The sequence below is a fragment of the Dermochelys coriacea genome, chromosome 3, assembly GCF_009764565.3.
Source record: "Dermochelys coriacea isolate rDerCor1 chromosome 3, rDerCor1.pri.v4, whole genome shotgun sequence".
Classification (NCBI taxonomy): domain Eukaryota; kingdom Metazoa; phylum Chordata; order Testudines; family Dermochelyidae; genus Dermochelys; species Dermochelys coriacea.
Genome location: NC_050070.1, coordinates 171,277,720 through 171,300,876, shown reverse-complemented (window position 1 = coordinate 171,300,876; position 23,157 = coordinate 171,277,720). Strand labels below are relative to the sequence as shown.

The 23,157-nt window shown below is 39.1% G+C and overlaps 1 protein-coding gene across 8 annotated transcripts in view; it reads right to left on the bottom strand.

Moving 5' to 3' along the window:
* Positions 1 to 23,157, bottom strand: part of BICRAL (BICRA like chromatin remodeling complex associated protein) — an 82,905-nt gene that overhangs the window by 39,572 nt on the left and 20,176 nt on the right. Inside the window, exon 1 of one of the 8 annotated variants that reach the window (XM_038394040.2) lies at positions 14,959 to 15,118. The exons of 5 other annotated variants lie outside the window; for them this stretch is intronic. The gene's annotated coding sequence lies outside the window, so the exon portion shown is untranslated. Of the gene's footprint in view, positions 1 to 2,355; positions 2,528 to 11,911; positions 11,989 to 14,958; positions 15,119 to 23,157 lie in introns of those variants that run through there. 2 more of the 8 variants (XM_043511858.1, XM_043511859.1) reach the window with 2 other exon arrangements.

The following is a 23,157-nucleotide window of genomic DNA, read 5'->3' as shown; positions in this document are numbered from 1 at the left end:
TGACCGGGGCTGACGTAGTGAATTTAATTTGTTTTTTTAAATATTTTATTTAACTAGTTTAGTTAAAAACAATTTTAACAAAAACAAACCTGATTTTAAAAAACTTGAATGTTTAACTAAATTCAAAAATTCATATGCTTGTTTTGTTAAAATATATGTTTGCTGTATTAAGGTTATAACAACCACAGGAATGCACTTTTTTGCAGAAATCCATGATTAAATTGAGTCTTCCTGACTAGTGATTTAAATCATGAATTAAATCAAATTGATTTAAATCAAATCCACACTGGTTCTACCCTTACACTTCCTCTCTTGCCCTCCTTTACTCTCTCTTTAGGTGACCTCATCTGCCCTCACTATCTAAGATACAAACTCTATGCTGGCATTTTCCAAATCTAATCTCCACAACCCTTACCTCCCATCCAACTATCCAGTCTCACGTCTCCAAATGCCTTTATATCATCTCCTCAGGAGTGTCCTGCAACTACCTCAAATTTAACATGTCCAAAATGAAATTTCTTAGTAATCTCTCTCAATTTCCTCTGTTTTTTACCTTGCTGACAACTACACTATCTCCCCTATTACCTGGACTCGCAAACAAGGTGTTATCCAAAAATGGGTTTGGGGTGGGATAAGCAGGATGCATGCAGCCCTTCTATAATGCAGAGGCCCACTCAGTAAGGATTCCCTCTGCATTAGTTTGCAGAAGCAGGTGACGGGGGACCCACCACTGTGTGGATCCTCCAGTGCTCACTCCTGTTGGGTGCAGGAGGGGAGGGGGACAAGTTGAGCCTACCGATGGCTATTTCAACTACTGGACTAAAGAAGCATCCATGGAGTGACTCTGCACCCTAGGAAAGAGAATTCTTTCCCCTATGGACTACCCTATCTACTCAATGCCAAATGCAGGTATTCTGTATGGGTGCTGGGCTGAGGATTTAAACCACAATGGCTTACAACATAAACACTATTTTATTATGTCACTGCACTCTGTAAATATGTACTATTAAGAATAAATGTTTAGCCTAGCCCTTTCTTTAACTGTATTCCTAGTAGTGTTTATAGTATGTTGTTCTTTCCGTTGTTCTAACAGCAGAATTGTGAGTCCACACATGGACTATTGCTTTAATGGTGAGATTTTCTAAGGGCTCGTCTATACATACCCTGTAACAGTGGCACAGCTTTAGGCCACTGTAACGCTTCACTGTAGACACTCACTACACTGACAGGAGGGGTTCACTCATCACTGTAGTTAATCCATCTGCCCTAGAGGCAGTAACCAGATTGACAGAAGAATTCTTCCATCAACCTAGCCCTGTCTATACCGGGGTTTAGTTTGGCATAGTTTCGCACTCCTGAGACACGTCACCATACTGATGTAAGTTTTCGGTAAACCAGCCCTCACATGCACAAGTCTCACTAAAATCAATAAAATTTGTGCTGCATTACATAGGTGCTTTTGAAAACCCCACCCCAAAAACACAATGGCCATATATCTTCTTATGTAAAAAAATTCTGTGGCTACTTCACGGGACACTACTGTGCAATCAATACCTGATAAACAACTTAACTTGAGAAGAAGCAAAAATAAAGATGAAAATGTTTTACCATAAAATCTGTTGTGACAAAGTAATAAAGGTTATAGATTTTAAGAAAAAAGAAATAAAAGTCTAAGTAACAACGTAGATGTTTTGCTCAGCTTCAGTATTTACATGTGTATCAAACCAATAAAAACAAAGAACCTGAATTTGACAATAAAAGCTCAATCGCTTGTCAAAATCTGTAAATTATATTCAAAAAAAGATAAGGTAGGACTGAATGAAAATGCATTATAAATAAAAATTTCAGTGGTAATTCATATTCTTCTTTACAATCTTTACACTTTATAAAGTCTTGACACTAAAGACTTTTTTGATTAATTCAAAATGAAAAATATCTACCAATATGTTTTTCTTCATTCTCCAAGTCTTAAGTTCTATTAAAATCTACCCAACATACTGTTAACAATACCTATGCTTCCTGACTTACGCAATCGTTCCTTTCCGGAAAGCCTTGCATAACTCGAATTTTGCGTAAGTCAGAACGTATACCTGACCATTACGTGCAAAAAAACAAAAAACAAAAACCCCTACCCCTCCTATTTCTAGCTTACGGAACTTTTTCCGTAAGTGTGGATTTGCGTAAGTCGGGTCTTGTGTAACACGGGGAGCGTCTGGTACAAAAGAAAGATACATATACTTTACATTTTAGCAAGCAGCAAAAATCAAGGGCAGCCATGATAAGCAAGGTCCCAAACAAAAGCACACTTACAACATGCCAGAATAATGAATTGTGCTGTGAGCTACAGTCTCCCATTGCCAGTGAAGTAGACTTTTAACAGCCCAAGTACAGAGTTCTGCACCTAGAAGGGAACTGAGCCACCCAGGGATTTGTCTATGTGAAACCTACCCCTTAAAACAGTGGTTCTCAAACTTTTGTACTGGTGATCCCTTTCACATAGCAAGCCTCTGAGTGCGACCCCCCCTTATAAATTAAAAACAAACTTTTAAATATATTTAATACCATTATAAATGCTGGAGGCAAAGCGGGGTTTGGGGTGAAGGCTGACAGCTTGTGACCCCCCGTGTAATAACCTCACGACACCCTGAGGGGTCTTGACCCCCAGTTTGAGAAACCCTGCCTTAAAACATAGGATCCTAAGCATGTACCTGTAAAGGACTAAGATTTTTTTTTAAATGAAAAAAACTCAACCACATTTAAAATGGCTTAGAAATATGAGCACAGAGACTACCCCTCAGGCTAGTCAAGATATGAGTAGCAGAGGCATATTACGTGGCATACTACAATATTTATGCTCATACACTACCTAACTGTGAAATGGCTTTTGTGCAGAAACAGCCATTAATCTTCAGTAAATTACCTCTTCTGTTAATAGGAAGGCACAGATTGTTTGAATATAGGCTTTGATAAGAAGGAGGATAGTTGTAAATATTGCTTTTGCAGTATATCTGCATGTTCATTCAGGGGTCTGTTACACCTATTTCTAGGTTTCAGACAGAATTAGGCCCATAATCTCTAAACATCACAAACAGAAAAAAGAGCATCACAAAATACAAATAACCTGGATGACAATCCACACAACAGGTCTTTACAGATGAAATTTGTCAGTGCAAGATACCTGATTTAGGACCAACTGTATTCTTTTTTCTATACTTCTAATGAAATTCCCATTAATGCCAACAGAAATTCTGTGCATGTATGGAAAGGAGAACAGATTCCATGGTTTCCTTCTAACCTATCACTGATCTGGTTCAATAGACCTATGCAAAAAATCACTATCAGCAGTCTTTACACAATCAATCAATGCAACAGTACTTCACACTAGCCAAAAATACACAGATCATATTTCTGGACATCTCCTATCCAAAAATGCTTATATTCTACTGAGGGCATCATCCATATATTTTAGAATGGCCATATGCTCTTGGGACTTGATACAGTTCAAATAATAGAAACTGTAGCAACTTCCTACTATTATAGCCTCAAGTGACTGCCACAACTTCCTACTTAATATGATGCCATACTGAACTGCAAGAAAAAAAAAATGAAACTGCACAGAGTCTGCAAAAGATCTGCAAATAGCATATAGAGGATGTGGTCTGTGGAAAAGTGGTTCAAGTTCAGAACTAAGTATGAAACTTAGAGGCTGATTAGATATTTAGGCTAAATTCTGCTCAGTTCACTGGTGTAAAGCTGAAGTAATTCTATTTACCTCAATTAAATTATTCCAGATGTACATCAGTGTAACTGATAGCAGAATTTTATTCATAGAGACCTAGATACTATGGTGACTGATGCTCTATAAATACCATAGGGGAACTAAATTAAAGATAATGAGCCAAATTCAATGTGATGCAAGCAAGTAAGTCCTTAAGCCTACCTGTTTAAAAAAAGGAGTAAATTCAAGAGATAGAGTGGCCAGGTGTCCGATTTTCGACAGGAATGCCTGGTCGAAAAGGGATCTTGGTGGTTCAGGTCAGCTCCACTGACAGGGACATTAAAAGTCCAGTTGGCAACGTAGTGGAGCTAGCCGCAGCTCCCGGAAGCAGTGGCATGTCCCCCATCCAGTTCCTACTTGTAGGGGCGGCAAGGGGGCTCTGCACGCTGCCCCCACCCCAAGCCCAAGCTCTGCAGCTCCTATTGGCTGGGAACTGCAGCCAATGGGAGCTGTGGCGGCGTCACCCGCGGACGTCCCAGCACACAGAGCTGCTTGGCCGGGCCTCCGTCTAGGAGATGGAGGGAGAACATGCCACTGCTTCTGGAGCTGCTTGAGGTAAGCGTCACCTGAAGCCTGCAACCCTGATCCCCTCCTGCACTCCAATCCCCTGTCCCAGGCCTGTTCCCCCTCCCCTCCTCCGAACCCCTCAATCCCAGCCCGGAGCACCCTCCTGCACCCCAAACCTCTCAATCCCAGCCCCACAACAGAGCCCGAACCCTCAGCCGGAGTCCTCACCCCCCCCCCGCACTTTAAACCCCTGCCCCAGCCTGGAGCTCCCTCCTACACCCTGAACCCCTCATTTCTGGCCCCACCCCAGAACCCACACCCCCAGCCCAGAGCCCACACCCGTTCCACACCCCAACCCCAGCCTCAGCCTGGAGCTCCCTCCCATACTCCAAACCCCTCGGCTCCACTCCCCAAGCCCGAATCCCCTTCTGCACACCAAACCCTTCATCCCTGGCCCCACCACAGAGCCCACACCCCCAGCTGGAACCCTCACCCCCTCCTGCACCCCAACCCCCTGAGCCAGCCTGGTGAAAATGAGCAAGCGAGGGTGGGGAGAGCGAGCGACAAAGGAAGGGGAGGATGAGGTGAGCGGGGGGGTGGGGCCTTAGAGAAGAGACAGGGCAAGGATGTTCGGTTTTGTGCAAGTAGAAAGTTGGCAACCTTACCAACAGGTGATGTGTAATATGTAAATTAAACTCCCTTACACATATTTATTTCCATTTACCAATGTGTGCACATACAGACGTCTAAGTTGGTGTAATGTACACTCCAAAGAGCTACAAAAGGCTGTAGAAAAGTTATAACTTTCAATAGGGTTTACTACTTAAACATTCAACCCCTTCTACTTGCCCTTTTTTTTTAGGGGGGGGTCACACTCCTCCCTTTTAGCCCTTCAGCACACACTGACAGAATTTATCCCATAATCTCTAAGCTTCACATAACCAAAATAAAAAAAGAATAAGGGCCCAATTAAAACCAAGCTTTCAACATAGCAGTGATTGGGCTGTGAGTTGTTACCTCCTAGAGTATCACTGCCAGTGGAGTGCAAGTCGAGGATATAAATGGTAAGAGCATGTGAAAATAAATAAATCTACGGGAGTTTAAGTGAGTCTATACTGGAGGTGGTGGATGAGAACTGGAAGATGTGAATTATATGAATCTCCACCCCTCTAGACTTTGACTCACCTCTGACTTTGTCTCAAAGACTGCAGTTGGCTTCAAATCATGTTTGACAAGTACCAAATGCATTCTACCACTCTCACTCATTTCTTAAAATGCAACAAATATTGAAAAATCTATTAACATCCCAAACTATTAAAATATGTACATACTTAGAATCTGCAGACTGTTTTCCATCAGAAACTAATAATTTTAAACTATATTATATATTGGACATTAAAAGAATTATCAAGTAGTTAATTATTATAATTTTATTAAACATTTCTTGAAGATCCAAGCCTTACACTCCCAGGAGACAGTCAAGGAAAGAGAGGGACAGCAGAAGAAAAAGAGCACAGAAAATCTGACATTTCACAGTTTCATGAGACAAGTATTTACATTTAAACAGCTTATACTACAAACTAATCAATTTAGATTCAGATACCAGAACATGACAGAAAAACACCATGGATGTAGTTAATCTCAATAAACACCTACACTAGAAAAGCTGGATGGGCTACCTGTGTTCTGTCATGTTCAACATATGAAATAAATGAAAGCCAAGTAGTGTCTTTACTTTTGTTTAGTATTTATCCAGTACTGACAGAAGACGAACTGTATGAACTAACAGATCTGTTCTATCATCTCTCAGCTTGTTCAGCGACTTATCATTCTTCAATAAATTATGTTTCATACCAAAATATAACATACAGGTTCATAACCTGAAAGCAAGCTTTATTTCTCTCTTTAAAAATATTCATTTATCCACTAAAAGTGGATTGACCTCTTTATTGAAATAGGAATATATATATTCTTCTGTGCTTCCATATGATTTTCTGACATGCTATACTATGCTCTATGTATCTAGTGAACACTTTTAAAGCAGAAATTACCCTTTCATGAATGCAGACCCAAAGCACCTGCTAACATCAACAGGAGTCATAATGCAAGCACTGAATGTGGAATAAATTCCAAGCAATTGACAAGATGCATCATAATCTTTTTGGAAGCCTCTGCAATGTAGCATGTCAAATATGTAAGTATTATTATTATCTCCACACAATTTAATCTGTCAAAAATCAATATATCATCATCATCACACCAAATGTGGCCCTGTTCTAAGCAGGTGCAACATACCTAACTCGCCAGAGTGGTGTCTGCTTACATTCAACCACCACTGTTATCACCAGTGCCAAACAAAGACACACAATATAACTTTTGAATGTCTTATTATGATGCTAGGCAAACTTTGATGTTTTTAAAATAATTTCAACAGATAATATTGATGTTTATTTTAAGTACCTTTTCCCATTTTTATCCACTTAAATTTTTACAGTTGCAGAAAATTATGGGGGAGTCAGACAATAACTATTTAATGACAGTAGACAGAGTCAAAAAGTTAAAGCCTTAACAGTTAAAACACAAACTGTCAACATGACATTTCAAAGTATACAAAGTAAAAAGCCTTATATCAAACTCTAATAAGTTCTCCAGCAACGTTTTTCTTGCTTTCTCTATCTGTAAATTTCAATTACTATCAATGAAAATATTTTTGTCGGTTTGTGTGTGTATGGTGAAAACGACGTTTACTGACATTTACAAATAAAAATCTAATCCTTCCAAGCCTACTTGTTAATAAATACTCTAGGAACCATAGGTGCTGACTCTGACTGCTCCAGGGCTGGAGTACACACAGAAAAAAACAGTGGATGCTCAGCACCCATTGGTGGGCCCCACCGACCACCTCCTCCCCCTCTCCCAAGCGCCTGCTGCCCGTCGACGGGCCCCCCCGGGATCAGCTGTTCAGCGACAGGCAGGAGGCACTGGGGGAGGAGTGGGGACAGGAAGAGGTGGAGTGAGGACAGGGCGTGCTCAGGAGAGGGGGCGGAACAAAGCAGGAAGAGACAGAGTGGGGGCAGAATGGGGGCAGGGGTTTGAGGGAAGGGTTGGAGTGGGGGTGGGGCCTGGGCCAGAGCGGAGGTCATGCACCACCTTGGGAAATTAGAAAGTCAGCACCTCTACTAGGAAAATGTTACTGACATTGTTGTCTCTCTCATCAACAGAGCAGTTGATCCAATAAAAGATATTACCTCATCCACCTTGTCTCACTGGCACTGGGGACAGTTGGAAGGTGAGTATATAAACTTTTCTGATCTCTTAACCCACTCTTGTGCGCTATGGAATGGTCCTGGTGCTGGCTCTACTCCTTATGGGACTCCTTACATGCCCTTGCACACTGACACAGTACGGGGCAAGACTGAGCCAAGAGAACATTCAAGATACAGTAACATCTGGTCACAAAATAGTGAACTATGAAAATAGAGCTAAGGACGGGGTCATAACAAAGGTCCTGAAATTAGAGCAGTTTAATATTCATTTACCAGAGTCAGACTCATTTAATGTAGTTTTTACCATGAAGTTAAGATTTCAGGCTCATTAATGAGAAACCATATGTGCTGCTATCTTTAAGTAAAGTCATACTGATCCAAGGAGAACCATTAGAACATCCTTATGGGAAATTTATATATGAACCTTTTAATTACTGTAGTCAAAGAAAGACAGATACAGCAGATAGATATTCGCAAAAAGAAAAGGAGTACTTGTGGCACCTTAGAGACTAACAAATTTATTTGAGTATAAGCTTTCGTGAGCTACAGCTCACTTCATATGCATCCAATGAAGTGAGCTGTAGCTCATGAAAGCTTACGCTCAAATAAATTTGTTAGTCTCTAAGGTGCCACAAGTACTCCTTTTCTTTTTGTGAATACAGACTAACACGGCTGCTACTCTGAAACCTGTCAGATAGATATTGGCTTGCTGACATAGCACGATCATTTAATCTTGCTGTTGCATTTAATCTTCTTTGCAAGCAAGAGCTACGGAGACTTAGGCTCAATATAGCACTGAGATATCTTCCTTTTACATTTGCAGTGGTAGTTTTGGATACACCTTCACACTGTTTCTAAACTCCAATACTGGCTTCATTAAGCATCTTACTGATAATCTAACATTGCAACAGTCCACTTCTATAGAGGTTATTTTCATTTGAATGCAATGTATACTCATGCACTTGCACTAAAATGGTCTCACTATGATTTTATATAGAGATAGTATAATCAAATCTCATTAATATTGCAATGTAATCAAATTGTCATCGTAATCTCCAGGGAGACCAAACTTTCAGGGACTTTCTCAATTGCTTCCTCCTTCGGTGAACAAGGAGTTGTGCCATTTAAATGTCTGAAGAAGTCACCAATCCACCTAATGAAAGGATAAATTTTGGCTTTGCCACAAGTCCTAAGTATATTGTTGCACTACCCTTGGAACAGATCAGAAGGCAAGTGGAAAACCAGAGTCACTCCACAATATGCCTCCTGGTTTCCCCTTACTCTGGTGGAGAGGTATCCTTAGCCAGGTATGGCATAGACTAGATCCCCCAACAGGCTGACCAGTACGTTGTGGGACTGGAGCAAAGGTTCAGTCCATTCACCACCTCTTCCTGCCTACTTTCATCCACATGTACAAGGGAGGGGAATGTGTAAGCTACTCTCCTCCCCAAGAAGCTACCCTTGGCATGGGAGCCCATACAGGGAAAAATGGGAGCACTGTGAATCCTCTTATTCCTTGTATGGCCACAAGACATGATCTGCCCAAAATGAATATATTTTTAATTAACAACCATTTTTTCTAAATATTTTTTCTTTTGAAGCACAGTTCTCTGAAAAGTGACTAAATAAGGGTTCCATGTTTAATGTCTCTAACTGACTATATCAAATTTTCTCAAATTAAAAGACTGACTTTTCTAATTGTCAGCCCTGCAAACCCAATCTAAGATCAGAAAGCTAGGCTGTATATTTTTAGCCTGTATATTATCAATAATTAAGATTTGCAAGCCAAATTCTGCCCTCAGTTATACCTATAGAATAGCAATTTCTTCAGGTTAGTCTCCAACTGGACTGGAAAAATGTAAGTGAAAGCAGAATTCAGTTCTGCAATTGGAACATTAGTAACTTTTTTTTTTTTAAAGTACAATCTGGAATAGATTCTTGTTCTCTCTCTCCTAGCTCAGCTGTCAGGAAAGACAGAACATTGGAAAACTTCTGTGTTAGGACAGAAGCATAACACAGATTGGCTGCTTCCCAGCTCTGCTTCAATATGCCACTTCCAACAGAAAGATCCCCAAACATACAATACCGAATATCAATAGATGGGCTTGCATGCTCCACAACCTTCTCCTCGATCCCTTTGCCCCTGGCTTGATTTCCACTAAGTTTTCTTCCTCTCCACTAGTGTAAGCAGAGGAAAACAAGCATCTCCTTGTTATGTGAAATCTCTAGGAAAAGCTGATTTCAGACTTAAAAAATGTAATTTAAAAAACACACACTGAACAAGGTGTTCAATATTCCTTTTCAAACAAAAACAAACATTTTATCACCTCGTTTCTTTATCCACTGCACTAAAGGTATTATTTGTACTCTTCACCAAAGCAGAGAGGTATAGACAATGGGCTGAAGTTTTTTTTTAACAAGTTAAGGCAGACTCTAACCAGTAAAAACTTTATTCATTTGCTTTAAGTCCCATTAATTTCAAGAACGTGCGTAAGTATTCACACAATCAGGACTCCACTTGGTAAATCTCGTTGCATATGATATCTTCCTCAAAAACTGTCCCTGAACACTATTTATATTTCAATGACAATGTTGTTCACTTTATACTAGGCATGAAATCAAGGTCACAATTTATATTTAAACATTTTAAATTCCTTGTTCCCTCCAAATTGTTAATCATTTAATTGAATTCCAATGTCGTTACATACTAAAATCAGTTTTGTAGTGTTACACTATCATCACCGAATTTTGCTTTTTCAGGTTTCTTTTCCATCTTTAAATTCTTCACTAAAAAGGGGACCGGAGCAGCACCATTGTTGCTAAAGATTTATGCATGTATAAATTAAGCCATTTCAAATCACATCAAACTAAAACTTGTCAGAGATTTTAGCCTGGAGACCACTGTTTTTTTTTGTTGCTGCAAAAATCAGATTAAAATATTTTAAAATTCACCAAATAGTGAGATATCTTGATTTTAGTTGCTTAGGTTTGGTTTTTAAGGACCAGAACAAAAATTACTTATAAATGTTTTAGATTTTAAGACAAATTACTGTTCTATCTATTTTTACTTTTTAAAATTAGGAAATGGGCAAGTTTAGTTTGAAACACACCAAACTGCATACACAGTAAGCAACATTCTTAACGTTTTAAGTTTATGCTTTTAAAAAATTATTTAAATTATACAAAGTATACCACACAAAATCTCATTAATTTCGGTATGATTTTACATATTACGTCTGATCTGGATATATCTGAAATTAGAGTTTTCAATGTGATTTACAATACAACTGATCTATCAGAGCCAACAGCATGAAATATTTCATACTTACCTATATTTACACTATTTTCCAGTATTTTAAATAACAGTCTTACTATAATATTGACTATTTACATTATGCAAAATCCTAACAAAATCTGTCACTGTAACAGCTATGTGAAAAAGAAGACTATTACAATTCTAGTTACATTGTAATAATTCTGAATTATTTCATTCCTCTGATAAAATGTATATGACATTTTTATTCCCTTGGGTTGAGTACTGTTGTAAAAAATTAAAATGTATTAGGGCTGTCGATTAATCGCAGTTAACTCACGCGATTAACTAAAAAAAATTAACTGCGGTTAAAATAAAGTAATCGCAATTAATCACACTGTTAAATAATAGGATACCCATTGAAAGTTATTAAATATTTTGGATGTTTTTCTACATTTTCAAATACATTGATTTCTATTACAATACAGAATATAACGAGGAGTTTTTGTGGCACCTTAGAGACTAACAAATGTACTTGGGCCTAAGCTTTCGTGGGCTAAAACCCACTTCATCAGATGCACGGAGTGGAAAATACAGGAGCTGGTATAAATACATGAAAAGATGCGAGTTGCCTTACCAAGTGTGAGGTCAGTCTAACGAGACAATTCAATTGACAACAGGATACCAAGGGAGGAAAATAACTTTTGAAGTGGTAACAAGAGTGGCCCATTGCAGAATACAAAGTGTACAGTGCTCACTTCATATTATATTTTGTTACAAATATTTGCACTGTAAAAATGATAAAGAAATAGTATTTTTTCAATTCACCTCATACAAGTACTGTAGTGCAATCTCCATCATGAAAGCGTAACTTACAAATGTAGATTTTTTTTTCCTTACATAACTACACTCAAAAACAAAACAATGTAAAACTTTAGAGCCTTCAAGTCTATTCTGTCCTACTTCTTGTTCAGCAATCGCTAAGACAAACAAGTTTGTTTACATTTACAGGAGATACTGCTGCCTGCTTCTTATTTACAAGGTCAACTGAAAGTGAGAACAGGTGCTTGCATGACACTTTTGTAGCCGCCGTTGCAAGGTATTTACGTGCCAGATATGCTGAACATTTATATGCCCCTTCATGCTTCAGCCACCATTATGGAGGACATGCTTCCATGTTGATGATGTTCTTAAAAAAACAGTGCATTAATTAAAATTGTGTCTGAACTCCTTGGGGGAGAATTATATGTCCCCACATTCTGCCATGTATTTCATGTTACAGCAGTCTCAGATGATGACCCAGCACATGTTTGATTTACGAACACCGTCACTGCAGAGTTGACAAAATGCAAAGAAGGTACCAATGTGAGATTTCTAAAAACAGGTACAGCACTCGACCCAAGATTTAAGAAACTGAAGTGCAGTCCAAAATCTGAGAGGGATGAGGTGTGGAGCATGTTTTCAGAAGTCTTAAAAGAGCAACATTCCAGTGCAGAAACTACAGAACCTGAACCACCAAAAAAAGAAAATCAACCTTCTGCTGGTGGCATCTGACTCAGATGATGAAAATGAACATGGATCGGTCCACACTGCTTTGGATTGTTATCGAGCAGAACCTCTCATCAGCGTGGACACATATCCTCTGAAATGGTGGTTGAAGCATGAAGGGATATATGAATCTTTAGCACATCTGGCACATAAATATCTTACGAGGCCGGTTACAACAGTGTGCCATGCAAACACCTGTTCTCACTTTCAGGTGACATTGTAAAACAAGCGGGCACCATTATCTCCTGCAAATGTAACCAAACTTGTTTATCTGAGCGATTGGCTGAAGTAGGACTGAATGGACTTGTAGGCTCTAAAATTTTAGATTGTTTTATTTTTGAATGCTGTTATTTTTTTGTACATATTTCGACATTTGTAAGTTCAACTTTCATATAAAGAGGTTGCACTACAGTACTTGCATCAGGTGAATTAAAATATACTATTTCTTTTGTTTTTACAGTGCAAATATTTGTATTCAAAAATAAACAGAAAGTGAACACTGTACACTTTGTATTCTGTGTTGTGACTGAAATCAATATATTTGAAAATGTAGAAAACATCCAAAAAATTTAAATAAATGGTATTCTATTATTGTTTAACAGTGTGATTAATCACGATTAATTGTTTTAATCACTTGACAGCCCTAAAACTTACTATGGAACAACTCAAAGTAATGGAAGGAAAAAAATTCAGAACCAAGACTACCACTATATCCTTCATTAACGTAATTACATCAAAGCTGTGTGTAACACAATAAGTCTGATCTTGCAGCATTTGCGCAGGCAAAACCCCCAGAGTGAAATCTTGGCCCTACTAAATTTGATGGCAAACTCCCATTGACTTCAACGGGGCCAAGACTGCCCCAAGGATGTGTCAACATAAGAAAAAAAAATAAGTATTTTATCCTGCATTTACATAGACCTGCTAATGCATTAAAACTACAACTGCCTTATCCATACTAGGATTTCAATGTGTTAATTACCATATGTTAGCTTACTAGTTAAAACAAGGCCCCAAATGTAATTGAAGAGAGCTCTGCAAGGAATCTGGCTTATATTGTCTGAGAATTCTGCAATATGCAGAAACAATAAATAAAAGTAAATTCAAACCCTTATTACTACATATTTTTGTTTTTTAAATTTCCAAAATGTTGTTAAAAATGGCAATGTGAGAACCTTCCAAAAAGGGGATATTATCTGACTCTCACAAAAAACTTACCAGGCATATAAATGATCAGCTATGGAGTTTGCTCCCACATCTTGTCTGCCTTTTACTCTCAAGAAGCAAATTTTGATTTTTGCACAACTGAAGTACATGAAACGTTGTTAAAATATATTTCTCTTCCCTACCCCAGTTAGTTTGAAAATTATGCACCAGGAACAGCTAGAGAATGTTCATTGGAAAAAAAGTGGCCAACGTTGTGGAATTTGATTGACTACACTAAAACTAAGAATATGAAATGTATAAAGAGAGTAGTGTGGAAAAACTGATGAACTATTATCAAGGTGTCATTTTTATACGTTAAAACCAGCAAGTGAAACTAATTTGAGAAAAGTACAGTAAACTTTTTCAGTTAGCCCATCCACTCAAAAACTGTACTTTCTGTTCGTATTCTAATAAAGGTATAATTGTGTCCTGTGAATATTTTCCACAGGCCCAGGCAAAGATAAGCCTCAGCAATTATACAGCTATGGTACTTTACTCAAAATCATTTATACTCCAAATTACATTCTATATTTTTAAGATAGAATCGCAAACATTTGCTTTTTCATTGGCACTTACTGTATATACTCGTTCATAAGCCAAATATTTTTGGTAAAAGGGTAACGCATCAAAGAGCGGGGGTCGGCTTATAAACGCGTCTACACCAAAATTTGATGATTTTAAACTATATGAAATCATTGAATTGAATATCTAATTCATTGTCGTTTTGTTTACCTGGAGTGTTCTCAGGCACGGAGCCCCTCAGTTCCCTGTGGCTGCGGTGGCACCACTTCCCGCAGCTCCCATTGGCTGGGAATGGCAAACCACAGCCACTGGAAGCTGAGGGGCTCCGTGCCTGAGAACACTCCAGGTAAACAAAAGTCCCGACCCGCCAGCGGCTTACCCTGACGGGCTGGGAGCCAAAGTTTGCCAATCCCTGAAATATAGGGTCGGCTTATGAAAGGGTCATACAGTTTTTACCCTTTTACTTATACATCTTGGGGTGGGTCAACTTATAAACAAACCGGCTTATGATCGAGTATATACGGTATTTAAAATCTCAACTTTTTTCTCTGTGTAAAATGGATTTTTGATCTAGGGGTCTCATATTGAGGAATCTTATTTAAAAGATTAGATTATAAGGTTGCAAATCAATTGTGTGACTCTGGAAATAAGTATTAATATTTTAATATTCTCAAAGTACTTCTATGACAAGAAAGGTGCAATTTAAATTTGGCACTTGAACAATTTACATATTAATAGCCCTTACTGAAAAACTATGATTGATAAAAGACCGAAAAACTACTTTGTGGTATATAACGTTATATATACTATACATCACAGAGTACTTTTATACATTACATACATCACTACAATCACCTATTAAATACATAAAGTACTACCTCCAGTGGGCTGATGGACGCCTCTGCAAGTGTCCTCGACTCCCACTACACTTTAATTCCCTTTCAGGAGGCATTAATCATCTTAGAGGATTGTATTCTTTTACAGTGACATATACTGTCTCTGCACTTGAAGGGCAAGTAACACATGCACACTAAAGCACTGTACAAAGAAAAAAAAAAAAAGATAAAGGCAGTTCATCCAATACTCAAATATTCCTTAAATTTCATTCATCATTAATATAGCTCAGAAAACTAAGGAGGCCTCATTTGAGTTTTGGGAAACCATTCTGAATTTCACATACCTGTACTAAGGCCCTAAATATATTCATAGATACTAAGGTCAGAAGGGACCACTCTGATCATCTAGTCCGACCTCCTGCACAGCGCAGGCCACAGAATGTCACCCACCACTCCTATGAAAAACCTCACCCATGTCTGAGCTATTGAAGTCCTCAAATCATGGTTCAAAACTTCAAGGAGCAGAGAAGCCTCCCTCCAGTCAACCATGCCCCATGCTACAGAGGAAGGCGAAAAACCTCCAGGGCCTCTCCAATCTGCCCTGGAGGAAAATTCCTTCCCGACCCCAAATATGGCAATCAGCTAAACCCTGAGCATATGGGCAAGATTCACCAGCCAGATACCCAGGAAAGAATTTTCTATAGTAACTCAGATCTCATCCATCTAATATCCCATCTCAGGGGATTTGGCCTATTTACCCTGAATATTTAAAGATCAGTTACTTACCAAAATCCCATTATCCCATCATACCATCTCCTCCATAAACTTATCGAGTAGAATCTTAAAACCAGATAGATCTTTTGCCCCCACTGCTTCCCTTGGAAGGTTATTCCAAAACTTCACTCCTCTGATGGTTAAAAACCTTCGTCTGATTTCAAGTCTAAACTTCCTGGTGGCCAGTTTATATCCATTTGTTCTTGTGTCCACATTGGTGCTGAGCTTAAATAATTCCTCTCCCTCTCTTATATTTATCCCTCTGATATATTTATAGAGAGCAATCATATCTCCCCTCAACCTTCTTTTAGTTAGGCTAAACAAGCCAAGCTCCTTAAGTCTCCTTTCATAAGACAAGTTTTCCATTCCTCGGATCATCCTAGTAGCCCTTCTCTGTACCTGCTCCAGTTTGAATTCATCCTTTTTAAACATGGGAGACCAGAACTGCACACAGTATTCTAGGTGAGGTCTCACCAGTGCCTTGTATAACGGTACTAAAACCTCCTTATCCCTACTGGAAATGCCTCTCCTGATGCATCCCAAAACCGCATTAGCTTTTTTCACAGCCATATCACATTGGCAGCTCATAGTCATCCTATGATCAACCAATACTCCAAGGTCCTTCTCCTCTTCCGTTACTTCTAATTGATGCGTCCCCAGCTTATAACTAAAATTCTTGTTATTAATCCCTAAATGCATAACCTTACACTTCTCACTATTAAATTTCATCCTATTACTATTACTCCAGTTTACAAGGTCATCCCGATCCTTCTCCGAATTGGCAATACCTCCCAGCTTTGTATCATCTGCAAACTTAATTAGCACACTTCCACTTTGTGCGCCAAGGTCAGTAATAAAAAGATTAAATAAGATTGGTCCCAAAACCGATCCCTGAGGAACTCCACTGGTAACCTCCCTCCAACCTGACAGTTCGCCTTTCAGTAGGACCCGTTGCAGTCTCCCCTTTAACCAATTCCTTATCCACCTTCTGATGTTCATATTGATCCCCATCTTCTCCAATTTAACTAATAATTCCCCATGTGGCACGGTATCAAATGCCTTACTGAAATCTAGGTAAATTAGATCCACTGCATTTCCTTTATCTAAAAAATCTGTTACTTTTTCAAAAAAGGAGATTAGGTTGGTTTGGCACGATCTACCTTTTGTAAAACCATGTTGTATTTTGTCCCATTTACCATTGACTTCAATGTCCTTAACTAATTTCTCCTTCAAAATTTTTTCCAGGACCTTGCATACTACAGATGTCAAACTAACTGGCCTGTAGTTACCTGGATCACTTTTTTTTCCTTTCTTAAAAATAGGAACTATATTAGCAATTCTCCAATCATTCGGTACTATTCCTGAGTTTACAGATTCATTAAAAATTCTTGCTAATGGGCTTGCAATTTCAGGTGCCAATTCCTTTAATATTCTTGGATGAAGATTATCTGGGCCCCCTGATTTAGTCCCATTAAGCTGTTTCAGTTTCGCTTCTACCTCTGATATGGTAATATCTACCTCTATATCCTCCTTCCCATTTGTCATGCTACCATTATCCCCAAGATCCTCTTTAGCCTTATTAAAGACTGAGGCAAAGTATTTGTTTAGATATTGGGCCATGCCTAGATTATCTTTAACCTCCGCTCCATCCTCAGTGTTAAGTGGCCCCACTTCTTCCTTCTTAGTTTTCTTCTTATTTATATGGCTATAGAACCTTTTACTATTGGTTTTAATTCCCTTTGCAAGGTCCAACTCTACTCGACTTTTAGCCTCTCTGACTTTATCCCTACATCTTCTGACCTCAATTAGGTAGGTTTCCTTGCTGATCCCTCCCATCTTCCACTCCCTGTATGCTTTCTGCTTCTTCTTAATCACCTCTCTAAGATGCTTGCTCATCCAGCTTGGTCTACAACTCCTTCCTATGAATTTTTTCCCCTTTCTTGGGATACAGGCTTCCGATAGCTTCTGCAGATTTGATTTAAAGTAATCCCAGGCCTCAACTGCCTTTAGATCCATAAGTTCTTCAGTCCAATCCACTTCCCTAACCAATTGCCTTAATTTTTGAAAGTCAGCCCTTTTGAAATCAAAAACCCTAGTTGCAGATTTATTTTTGTTAATCCTTCCATTTAGTTTGAACTGAATTAGCTCATGATCACTTGAGCCAAGATTGTCCCCTACAACCATTTCTTCTATGAGGTCCTCGCTACTCACCAAAATTAAATCTAAAATGGCATCCCCTCTAGTCGGTTCAGCAACTACTTGTTGAAGGAATCCATCAGCTATCGCATCTAGGAAAATCTGAGCCCTATTATTATTACTAGCACTGGTCCTCCAGTCTATATCTGGGAAGTTAAAGTCTCCCATGATCACGCAGTTTCCATTAGTATTTACTTTATTAAAGACATCAAAAAGGGCTCTATCCATAACCAAATTAGATCCCGGAGGTCTATAGCACACCCCAAGCACTATCATAGGAGAGGCTTTACTAGTTTTCTTCCCCAATGTAATTTTTGCCCAGACAGACTCTGTCTTATCCATTGCATCGCTTCTTATTTCTTTACATTCTAACTCATCGTTGATATACAATGCTACTCCACCCCCTTTACCTTTGTTTCTGTCTTTCCTAAACAGCACATACCCTTCAATACCTGTAGTCCAGTCATGACTACTATTCCACCATGTTTCTGTTATCCCTATAATATCTGGTTTCACTTCCTGCACCAGTAGCTCTAGTTCCTCCATTTTGTTACCTAGGCTCCTCGCATTGGTGTACAAACATCTCAATTTTTGCTGTTTGGCCTCGCTCACATTTTGTACCCTATTAGGCACAGTCATTCTACAGCCATTATAACCTATTAGACTAGTATCCACACCGCCCTCGCTCCTTATATACATTCTCCTACCCATGGCTGTATCCTTTCTTACTTCATCTTCTTCCCTCTCAATGCTAAAATCTGGCGTGGAGATTTTCCGGACATCTCCCATCCATCTCCCCCCAATTCCTAGTTTAAAGCTCTCTTTATCAGTTGTGCCAGCCTCGATCCTAGAAGTCTATTTCCTTCCCTACTCAGATGAAGTCCATCCCGAGAGAACTGACCTCTGTCCGTGAATGTCTCCCAGTGGCCATACATCCCAAAGCCCTCCTTATAGCACCACTGCCTAAGCCATCTGTTGACAGTCATAATCTTGTCACACCTTTGTTGCCCTTCTCTAGGAACAGGAAGGATCCCGCTAAAGATCACCTGAGCCTCAATTTCCTTAAGCGTCTTCCCCAGCCTAGCATAGTCTCCCTTGATACTTTCCAGCGAGAATCTGGCTGTATCATTTGTTCCCACATGAAGGATAATTAGGGGATTCTTTCCCGCTCCCTTGAGGATCCTTTTCAACTTCAGGTCTACATCCCGTATCTTAGCACCCGGAAGACAGCACACCCTTCTATTCTCAGGATCAGCTCTAGTTACAGGCCTGTCTATTCTTCTCAATAAAGAGTCCCCGATCACATAGACCTGCCTTTTCCTGGTGACAGTGCTATTCTCCAGTCTCTCCCCTGTTCCCTCTGGCTGCAAGTTCTTTCCATTCCTATTTTCCCTTACAATTCTCTTCAACCCATCCTGTATCCTCCTGGGGCTCATATTTGGTGTAGTCTCCCTTGACTCTTCCCCTTTTTCTATAGGGCTAGCCTCTCTTCTCTTCTTCCTTACCCTTCCACCTTCAGCGACTACCTGCTGAGCCCCTTCTTCATTTTCCAACTCTGCAAACCTGTTCCTAAGCTCTATTTCTCCTTCACTAGCCCGTCTTTTTCTCTGCCTGGTTCTTTGAGTCACATGTTTCCACTGACCACTTTCCTCATCCAGTCTCTCCTCAAAATTCCCCAGCCCTGCTTCCATCCGAGAGTCTGAGCTTTTCCCTTCAGATAACTCATATCTTTGCTCCATCATCTGCTCAAACCCCTTCCTAAACTCAACGAGACTTTCCACCTGCATCTCCAAACCTCGGATCTTTTCCTCCATCAGCTCTATCAGACGGCATTTCATGCAGACAAAACTCTTACCGGTTCCCCCCTCCAGGATCACGTACATACCACAGCTTCCACATCCAGTCATCCTCAATGTGTCTTTCACTGCAGGAGTCACTCCCACAGCTTCCTCTGTATCTGTCATCTCCTTCCCACCTAAATCCTGTTAATCTGGGAAACACAAGCCACACCAAAAAGACCACCATATTCATAGAGGCTTGGATGTACAGTACTGTAAAACATGTGCTAACATTTTAAGAATATGCACACCGTGAAAGAAACTAAATTACTGTCTAAAGTCTGGTGGCACCTTAGAGACTAAAAATTTGTTAGTCTCTAAGGTGCCACCAGTACTCCTTTTCTTTTTGCGAATACAGACTAACACGGCTGCTACTCTGAAACCTGTCTAAAGTCTGTATAGCTTCCTGAAGCTCCCAGTACTGTTGCCTAAAACTGGTACTTCTTTCTCTATTATATGCTGAGATATTCTTGAATATTTCAAAATACCACCATATTCAATATCATAGCAAGTTACAGTACCTGCTATATTGCAATATAGTGTTATGAATAATTTCTTGTACCAGTTTCTTCAGTTGGCTTTATTTAATCTGCTGTTCAGAACAGTTATATCTCATGCTCTTTTGCTATGTTTTTTTTTTTTTTAAAGATACTAGACGGAGAAAGTGACATAGTGCAATCCCAGATTTAAAAATTTTAGGAACAGAATTTGATTACTTAATTTACTTGTAAATCAGTGTCCAGTACAGACATTTTCAGTGGCATTCCTGTCAATACACCTGACTAGTCACTGAAGTAATAATCAGGTATCTTGGAAAAGACAGAAAGAACACCTTTAAAGTACAGAGGAATGTATGAAGTAATACTGTGTTACTGGTGATAACTCATGCTGAGCATGACACTATGTACGCTTCAATTATCCTGTTCTAGAAACCAAATAATGTTTGAACACATTGAACTAATAGATGAATGAACAGTTTGAATGTTTGAACACACTTAACTAATAGTACTTAATTTGCCCAGAAAACTAGAGTGGAAATCCTCAAGAAAGATACAAGATGATTCTTGGCCCAAAGTCAATGGGAGTTTTGGCATTCACTTCAGTGTGTCCAGGATTTCACCCACAGTCCACAAAGTTCTTAATGAACTCAGCTCTTAGAGCCCAATCCTGTAACTCCTCACTCAGGCAAAATTCATACTAAGGCTACGTCTACACTATGCACTGCACAGCAGTCCAGCTGTGCCACTACAGCCAAGCCAATACGCAGCATAGCCGCTCTTTGTCGGCAAGAGAGAGCTCTTCAGTCGACCAAATTAAACCACCCCCAACGAGGGACGGTAGCTTTGTCAGTGGGAGAGTGTCTCCCACTGACAAAGTGCCGTCCACACTGGTGCTTTTTGTCAGCAAAACTTATGTCAGTCGGGGAGTGTTTGTTTCACACCCCAACCGACAACAGTTTTACTGATGAAAATGCAGTTAATAGTTTTGCGTGAGTGAAGTGTTACAAGGTTAGCCCTTTGAAAGATGATCCCTTTCAGTTGCAATTAACTTTAAAAGCTTTTTTGTTCGTTTCTTTTTTAAACATTACCTTGTGATGAAGGATTTTGAAAAGTATTTTAAGGAAGATTTGTCTCACTGATTTTTTTTAAAACTTTTCCTCATTCAAAATGCTTCTTGAAACAATTCTAGAAGATATATCCTCTAGATGAGGAATCCAGTTAAGAGGGGAAAGATGTATTTTATAGTGTTAATTAATTTTGTTAATTCTCATTTCATTAATCTATAAACAATTATTCTGAATCAAGAAACAGAGCAAAACAGGGTTTCTATAACTAAATCAAAGACTTGGTCTACAGTAGAAAAGTTGTAACAATATAACTGTGTCATTAAGGGGTGTTTTTTTTTTTTTAACCTATGTAGTTATACCACCATAAGCTCTTCTGTGGAGGATGCAGTTATACCAGTATAAAGGTGCCTTTTACCCATCTAACTTTCACTTCCCAAATCAGAATAATCACTTTTAAACCAGTATAACTGCAACCACACTGGAGGGTTTTTTTCTGTTGCTTTATACTGGTATAATTAGAGAGGCAAAACTTTCTAAAGTAAGCAAGCACAAAGGCCTTGTCCACACTAGAAAGGGTTTATTGGTACAGCTATGCTAGTATAGCTATACCAATAAACCTTCCTAGTGGAGACGCATTTCATACTGTCCAGAATAGCTTATACCAGCTCCCCAAACAAAATAAGCTAAACTGGCGAAAGGGCTTTTTTGCGGTATAACTGTGGCTACCCTCATGCTCTTGTTAACAAAATTATCTTGGTTAGGGGTGTAAAAGAGTGTGATCCCGACTTATATAGCTGTGCCAGGACAAGCCCTACCACAGATTCAATTATACTAGCAAAAATGTGCTTTTGCTGCTATCGCTAATCTGGGAGGGGGCACTTCAATACCAGCAAAGACACAGTTTACCGATATAAGCAACATCTACACCAATATCTTGTCTTTCCTAGTATAGCTATATTGGCCATCCTAGAAGAGGAGCAGTTTACACTGCCAAAAGAACACTTCTGCAAATATAGCTTATACTAAGGGTAGTCAATAAGTGACCATGGGCCAAATCCAGACCACCAGACACTTTTGAACAGATCCTGAAATCTTTTTATTTACTTATTAGCATTACTGGAGGGGGTTGGGTTCCTGGAGCCTAGACCTTGGCTTTACCTTGACCAAGAAATTTGAATCTTGACAAAAAATTGACTATCACTGCCTTATACCAACCAGTCTCCCAAACAAAATCAGCTATTCCAGCAAAAGGACTTTTTTTTTTACTGGTATAGCCACATCTATACAGGGGCTTTTGCTAACACAGGTAGGTTGATTAAGGATGCAATTTTTCATACTTCTGACACAGGTGTGCCAGCAAAACTTTCAAGTGGAGGCCAGGCCAAAGTGACACTTGTTAAAATGCCCTTAGTACATTTAGGTCCCAATCCTGTAAATGTTTGGAACTACTCACAAGTACACATATGCATGCGTTTAAGCATTTGCAGGATTGAGCAGTTACTGACACAGTACCCCTGGTATTGTTACTGTATTTTTTTTTCCCCACTTACTTACTAATTTGCACAAATTAGTACAATAATCCACAAGGGATCTCCCAATCATTAGTGCAAATCAGATATATTCTGTAGTGTAAATAATCAGTACTATTAATAAAATGATGACTCCTTCACGCCCTCAAAATTATTCTTAGCAAAATAATGTAAAATAACAGCTCTGAAAGTGATACGTTTTCACGTATTAAAAAATATAAAATTCGTAAGCAAACAAGAATTTCACTTCCTTTTAACTGACTTTAAATAAGGAATTTGGAAGAGTTTATTGTCCTGTCATCAATACTGATAGTCTTCAAAAAACAAACAAGCATTA